We start from the raw sequence: 7,385 nt of genomic DNA on the forward strand, positions 1-7,385 counted from the left end.
TGTAGATAATTTCGCATATTTTAAAGAAAAGAAGTAGGTCCTCTTCTCACATGTAAAAGAATGTATATAATTTATCAGACCTTAAAATATGTAGAACCTTTCTAAGATCCTAAAAGAAGTAGATCGTTTCTCAGATCTGGAAAGGAAACAGTTTTTTTCCAGTCGGTAATTGAAGTAGCCCATGTCTGTTATCTCTGGTCTAAAATGGAGATATTAAGAAGACAGTGGTAAAAAAAAAGATAAAGAGGTTGTAACTGCATGTATGAAAAGGACAGTCTTTGACTGATGATGATTGACATATCAGAGACAAGAACACATAAAAACAAAATCGAGATCTTGAAAAGCTGCGGCTTTAGAATGTCAAGATTCAGAGCTGGGGCATTTTGGACATTTCGTATTACATTTCTAGTAGGTATACCACCATAGGGTGTTAGTGCCGTCACTTTGGAGGCATTAATTAAAGGTCTTTATTCATCTTTCCTTTAGGCAATAGCAGCACTTGATATCCTTCTACATTACCTGTTTTCCCGCTTTTATCTTACATTTTACCACCCAACATCTTCTAACTTTTACTTTTTAGTGTAACTGCAGGTGTTTCCCCTTGTTGCACTTGGGCGTTGAATGGCATCACAGGCCCCAGCACCGGCTTTATAGCCCAAAGTCATAGATTTAATCCAATAAGCTGTTGAGAGAGGATGGAGTCCAGAGTGCAGATTTTAGAGAGTGAGATGGTTTACACATGTAATAAGAAAGGGAGAACACGGAAAGGAACACGGAATAAGGTCCATAGAAAACATCTCACGTCTCAGCTCTGAAAGGAACGACCAGACTTAATGATGTTGATGATGATGAGGATGATCTAGTTTGCATGAATACCACACAGAGATTAAGCCCTTCCCACCCCTCCCCCTTTTCTAACTACAACCCGCTGATTTGGCAATTTATGGGAGTGTGGTTTCCGAGTACACCTCTCGGGATACCCCCTCTCGCCTGGGTGTGACTGTTCCCTCTCACCCGGTTGAGCGTAACCAGAAAGAAATATCTATATTCATTTATGTAGTCAGACACTTGATCTTTTTATTATATAGGGGAGATTAGCCTGAAATTACGAAGGGCGTAATATTTTTCATCTAATTATTGGATTTTAATGTTTGTGTTCATTAGTTGTTATCCAATGTTTGGGTTCATTAATTATGCAATGCTTGGTTTTATTAGTTGTTGTCTAATGCTTTGGTTCATTACTTCTTTCTGAGAAGGAAGCAAGACGAATGGAAAATAACAAATCCTGTCAAGCAAGTAAAGAAAATAAAAGAAACAAAAACGATAAATCCATTATCGTTTTCCATTAATCAAATATGTCCTCTTTCGCTACTCAATTACACATTACTGCATTCTTATATATTGGAATCGTATGGAGAATCCTCATATCATACTCAAGCAAGCAGAACAATAAGAAAAGTAGAAAACAATACTATTTCACCATCATTCAAACTTTTCCAATTTGTTATCCAAACTTCGCCGAAGAGAAGATGAGCATAAAAAGCAGCATATAACATCCTATCAGAATCAGCAGCTATGCATTTGCATGCATACCCCATTCCACATGCTTGAACTGCAAGCAAGTCAAGCAAGTGAAGGTGGGCAATATCTCCTTATTCCATTAGCAAATGTAACCGCGTAAAAAATTCAGAGACGAGGCGGATACTTTACGAAAATAGGATCCAGTCTAGTAGTGTAGTCTATCTCCGGAGGGGGAGAGAGAGGGGGGGGGGGAGAGGGGGGGGGGAAGTGTAGGAAAAAAAAAAAGGAAAAAAAAGAGTGCATTTGTAACCTTTCCAGCCAGGTCGAGTAATCCATTAAAGGCGTGAATCCTTCGTTAAAGCTGAGCTCTCTCGACCTTGTTGCAGCGCGACTAGCGGTTGCGAGATAGGTATTTGGAAACCTCTTTTATTTTCGCGCTAATAAAGGCCCGGGTGTTTTACGGTTTCGCGGTTTTTAAGAGAGAGAAGGAGTAACAGTAGCTTTCTTCTTATTTCTTCCAGTTTTTTTTTACTTTGTATTATCTTCCAGATTGGGTATTTAAATGACAGCTGGAGAACCCAAAACTTTATTAGTGTTTTATTTTTAATTTCGGTGGTTTTATTTGCCTCTCTCTCTCTGATTTCAAAAAAAGTACATCATACTTTCTTTCTCTCTCTCTCCATTATACGCTTTTCCTTAATGTATTAATAAAAGTCGTGACACTCTCTCTCTCTCTCTCTCGTCTTCGTTGAGGCTATAGCAGAGTCAATACGGCTATAGCATACATACGTTTGGATATACCTTCTTCAGTAAAATTAACAATGCTATATAAGATCTCTTGACGATGTCTTGAAAATAGACGAAACCGGTCAAGATTCATATGGGGTTTTTCATTTTTCATTCTTTTTTTTTACATCTGAACATCACGTATTGCTGTGAATTATATATACACACACAAACACACACACACACACACACATATATATATATATATATATATATATATATATATATATATATATATACACATATATATATATACACACACACACATATATATATATATATATATATATATATATATATATATATATATATATATATATATATATATATATCTTTATTTTACTGGAATTCACCTTACGTCGAGAATAACTTATACTCAATGGTATAAGAGTGTCCAGTCATAAAACTAATTCAAATTTGAGAAGTATATGGGTCCTTATATTCACACACACACACACGCGCGCGCGCGCGCACACTTATATATGGACGGAAAAATATTTTCTGTATTACGAGCTTATTGGAAATTAATTTTATAATTATTATTATTATTATTATTATTTTTATTATTATTATCATTCAGTAAAAACATTGCAATAATATCATAGATTTCTATAAATATTACTCATAGTATTAACAATAAAAGGCCTATAATTATGAATCTCTTTACATCCATTAATGCATTCTATTCATCCATTAATGTATTCTATTCATCCCGGCATTATTCAGTCCACCTGACTGAATTCGTTTTATAATCAATTGCTTAATCTTGGATAAAAGTCATTATAAAATCGAAATAGACAAAAATGGAATTAAAACTTTTTGATTAATATCTTATTATGCAATTGACTCAAAATTAGTTAAGCTAATTAATTTTGTTTGTTGTTGATTTCAGAAGAAAATGTATATATAATCCCCTTTAACTGCTAATTGTTTTTTATTTGGAAAATTATATTAATTTACACAAATCAACATTGATTCGTTTATCTAAAGTTCAATTTGAAATGTTTAATAAAATCAACGGTATTAACTCATTCATTTCTGATAAGTTAATTACCATTGATGGAAGTTTTAACATTTCGATATTGCCCTCTCTTGTTTGAGGGTACACTCGGGCATATTATCCTATCTTATTTCTCTTCCTCTTATTTCGTTGAAGTTTTTATAGTTAATATATGAAATATTTATTTTAATTGTTGTTACTGTTCTTAAATATTTAATTCAATTGTTAATTAATTCTCTTGTTTCCTTTCCTCACAGAACTATTTTCCCTGTTGAAGCCCTTGGGCTTATAGCATCTTGCTTTTCCATCGAGGGTTGTATCTTAGCAAGTAATAATAATAATAATAATAATAATAATAATAATAATAATAATAATAATAATAATAATTTGCTAAGTACAATTCTAACCATACGTTATTTATTCATTTTATGGAAACTCTCAGAGAAATGTTCGTAAATTTTTCCTTAGTGGTGGAATTTTAACTCAATTTAAGCACTTGTTAAATGGAACAATAATAACCGAATAGTTTTAAGCAAGAGTTTCATAGTTATATAAAAAAAAAATACTTTTATTGGGTTTTACGACAGAATTGTAATCTTGTACATTACAAGTATCTTATGTATAATGCATAACTATTTGCAATGTAAGATATAATAATAATAATGCTAACAATAATAAACCTTCTATATAAAAGACAAAGTAACGGTATGTATGTGTGTGTGTGTAACACCAGACTACCGTATACCAACCTTTTCTTCCGGATTGCAAATTTGTACAGAGCCCATGTTTGGCCAGAAGGGCCAGGCAAAATCTAAAAGAAAATAAAACTGGGGATGCGTTTGCACAAAAGCAATATATCTTTTTCATCTGTCTGCAGAATATTATTTTTCATACCAGTTTGCTGATTTTGTTGATATATTAAAGATGAAGGTTTTGGCTCTTTGGATTTATATTAGAAAAATAACTGAATAAATAAATAGTTTGAAATAGCTCCCAAACATATTTATATTTTTCCGTAGAAATATTCGCTCAAAACAAATTTATGTAAATATATAATTTCTCTGTGTACAAATGTATGATGGTTTATTTCTGTTGCACCCATTAAGCATTAAGGTGTAATTGTTATTTTTGACGCCATCGGGACACTTTACTTATATTAATTTATTTATTTAATAAACTAGTTTTACTGGCATATTTTAATGTATTGTAAATCAAACTATACTAGTAATTTTTGGCATTTAGCCTACATAGTGGAACCCAGACACATTTTTTACCTACATTCAAATTCAGAATATATATATATATATATATATATATATATATATATATATATATATATATATATATATATATATATTGTTTTACATTATGTTCTTACATTTATGTAATTCAAGACAATGGAGGTTCTATGGGTTAATTTTAGATCATTTTTATACAGCAACAGTTCATAATACCTTCTCCAGATGTGCACTAAAGAAAGCTGCGGTGGCCTATGTGGTAACGTCCCTGAGTGGTGAACGCCAAACTCGTTAGTTTCTTTGGTCATGCAACCTCACCATCCTTGTAAGCTAGGGATGGGGGGTTTGGAGAAGCCTTATAGGTCTATCTGCCAAGTCATCAGCAGCCATTGCCAGGCCCTCCTTTGTCCTAGCTTGGGTGTAGAGGGTGCTTGGGCGTTGATCTTACGTAATATGGTCAGTCTCTAGGGCATTGTCCTGCTCGATAGAGCAATGTCACTGTCCCTTGCCTCTGCCATTCATGAGAGGCCTTTGAACCTTTAAACATATTACTGCACTTGCAATCTATTTAACCAAATATATTCATACTTTGAAATTTATTAAATTGTACCTCGTTAATTTCAAAACTCCATTTATATCTTGTACCTAATGACTAACGTGGAAACTGAACAGTGTTTAAGATTCCCCCTGGAATATTAAGGTAAGAATATGAATTTCAATTGATATAATTGCCCTTTTAAGTAATTTCGGATTAATTCTTGTTTTATTTTTAATTAGTCTCTGATAAAAAAGGAACTTTATTTTCCTTACAAAATGGAAGAAAATGTTCAGAATTGAAATCATTGTGCATAGAAATGTGATAGAAATAGTAGATATTCGATTCATAAAAGTTACCGGAAAATTTTTATTACATTAAAGGCAGGTAAATGAACGTTGAATTAATTTCAAATGAGAACCTAATATATATTCGCATATTTTAATTTATAATTTAATTTATGTTTATATTTTTCTTCCTCTTGCTTTCTTAAAATTGTTATAGTTTATTTAGGAAACATTTATTTTGATGTTACTGTTCTTAAAATATTTGATTTTTCCTTGTTTCCTTTCTTCAGTGGGCTATTTTCCCTGTTGGAGCACCTGGACTTATAGCATCCTGCTTTTCCAACTAGTGTTGTAGCTTAGCAAGTAATAATGATAATAATAATAATAACATTATCTACTATTACTAAGGTTATGAATTCTATTTTATTTTTATATAAAACATTTTAGATATGTAATTCCAGAATATGTTATACTTACAACAATTTGGGTTACATGCGTAATTATGAAATTATTATTTCATTTATATTCATTAAAACTGCCAGCTCTTACATGAAAATTTCTACATTCCATGGGTGCAGCTTTAAAGGTAATTATGATGTTTCAATATAAACATTGATATTGCAATTAAATGTTATTAGCTTTTCTCCTGAAGGGAAATATTTTGATTTTAAACTTAACTTTTGTTAAAGTTTTTATAGTTTATATAGGAGAGATTTATTTTAATGCTGTTACTTTTATTGAAAGATTTTATTTTTTCCTTTTCTTCGCTGGGGTATTTTCCCCGTTGGAGCCCCTGGGCTTATAGCATCCTGCTTTTCTAACTATGGTTGTAGCATAGCAAGTAATAATAATAATAACAATAATATATATATATATATATATATATATATATATATATATATATATATATATATATATATATATATAGTTATGACCAAGAACCCACATGATAAAAAATAAAACTAACCATGTTCTTACCTAACCTAACAATGAACGATGTGAAGGAGGCTCATAATACTTACAAAAGATGGATATAAAATGGTAAATGGTTTTGTAACATTAGGTGTGATAGATGTAGGATATCTATAAAACATAATTCACAACTATGACACGTGCAGATATTCAGAATATATTTTTTTACATATGCTGTAAATATATCAATGCACTGCGTATATAAATAGATAAATATATATATATATATATATATATATATATATATATATATATATATATATATCTATATATATATATATATATATATATATATATATATATTAATATATATATATATATATATATATATATATATATATATATATATATATATATAAATCTCAGTGTATGTAAGTTGGTATATAGGGTATTTTCCATTTGATTGTATCGATAGGGTAAATATTTAATCAAGCGTTATCCAGTAATTTCTTACCTTATCCTTCCTAGAGAAGATTTTTACCCAATAAGGCGGACAATCGTGCAGAATGAAGGTTTCTTAAAACGTAGACGCTGATTTACGCTCTTTCGATACTGTTTTTATTTCTATATTGTATAAAAAGTTTATAAATTTTGAGTGATTTTATTTTCTTCTTTATTCGGAATGATGCACTGAATGTATACGAGTGCTTGCAGTCCATTTCATAGTCTCAGAATCTGCGCTTGGTAAAATCACTGCCGACATCAAAGACAAATCTGGCAACGACGTAATCAAGCACGCGGTTTGGTGTCCGGGAAGCCAGAGGACGGTACCTTCGCCTCCGGTGGTTCGAATGACACTGGCTCGCGTGCCAGAAGTTCTTCGTCTATAAGGCCTAGACAAGTAAATTCGTTCGCCTGATGGCGCATGCGCGAGGAAAAAATGACATCTCCTAATTAGTGTGTTATTATCTGACATGATGAAGCTGGCTGGCCAACATTCTGAATACGTGTTAGATTTATGATATCCGCATTGAAAGCCATAATTAGTAATATCGTATTTCAGAATTAAGGTAATTTGGGGGTTTGTTTACGTAACAACGTGGTTA

General features: G+C 31.6%; 1 protein-coding gene across 1 annotated transcript in view; it reads right to left on the minus strand.

The window, feature by feature from the left end:
* Positions 1-7,116, minus strand: part of LOC137621966 (dipeptidase 1-like) — a 174,975-nt gene extending 167,859 nt beyond the window's left edge. The window contains exon 1 of the mRNA XM_068352464.1: positions 6,794-7,116. The gene's annotated coding sequence lies outside the window, so the exon portion shown is untranslated. The remainder of the gene's footprint in view (positions 1-6,793) is intronic.
* Between the last annotated feature and the right edge of the window lie 269 nt (positions 7,117-7,385).

This window comes from Palaemon carinicauda, chromosome 28, assembly GCF_036898095.1.
Source record: "Palaemon carinicauda isolate YSFRI2023 chromosome 28, ASM3689809v2, whole genome shotgun sequence".
Classification (NCBI taxonomy): domain Eukaryota; kingdom Metazoa; phylum Arthropoda; class Malacostraca; order Decapoda; family Palaemonidae; genus Palaemon; species Palaemon carinicauda.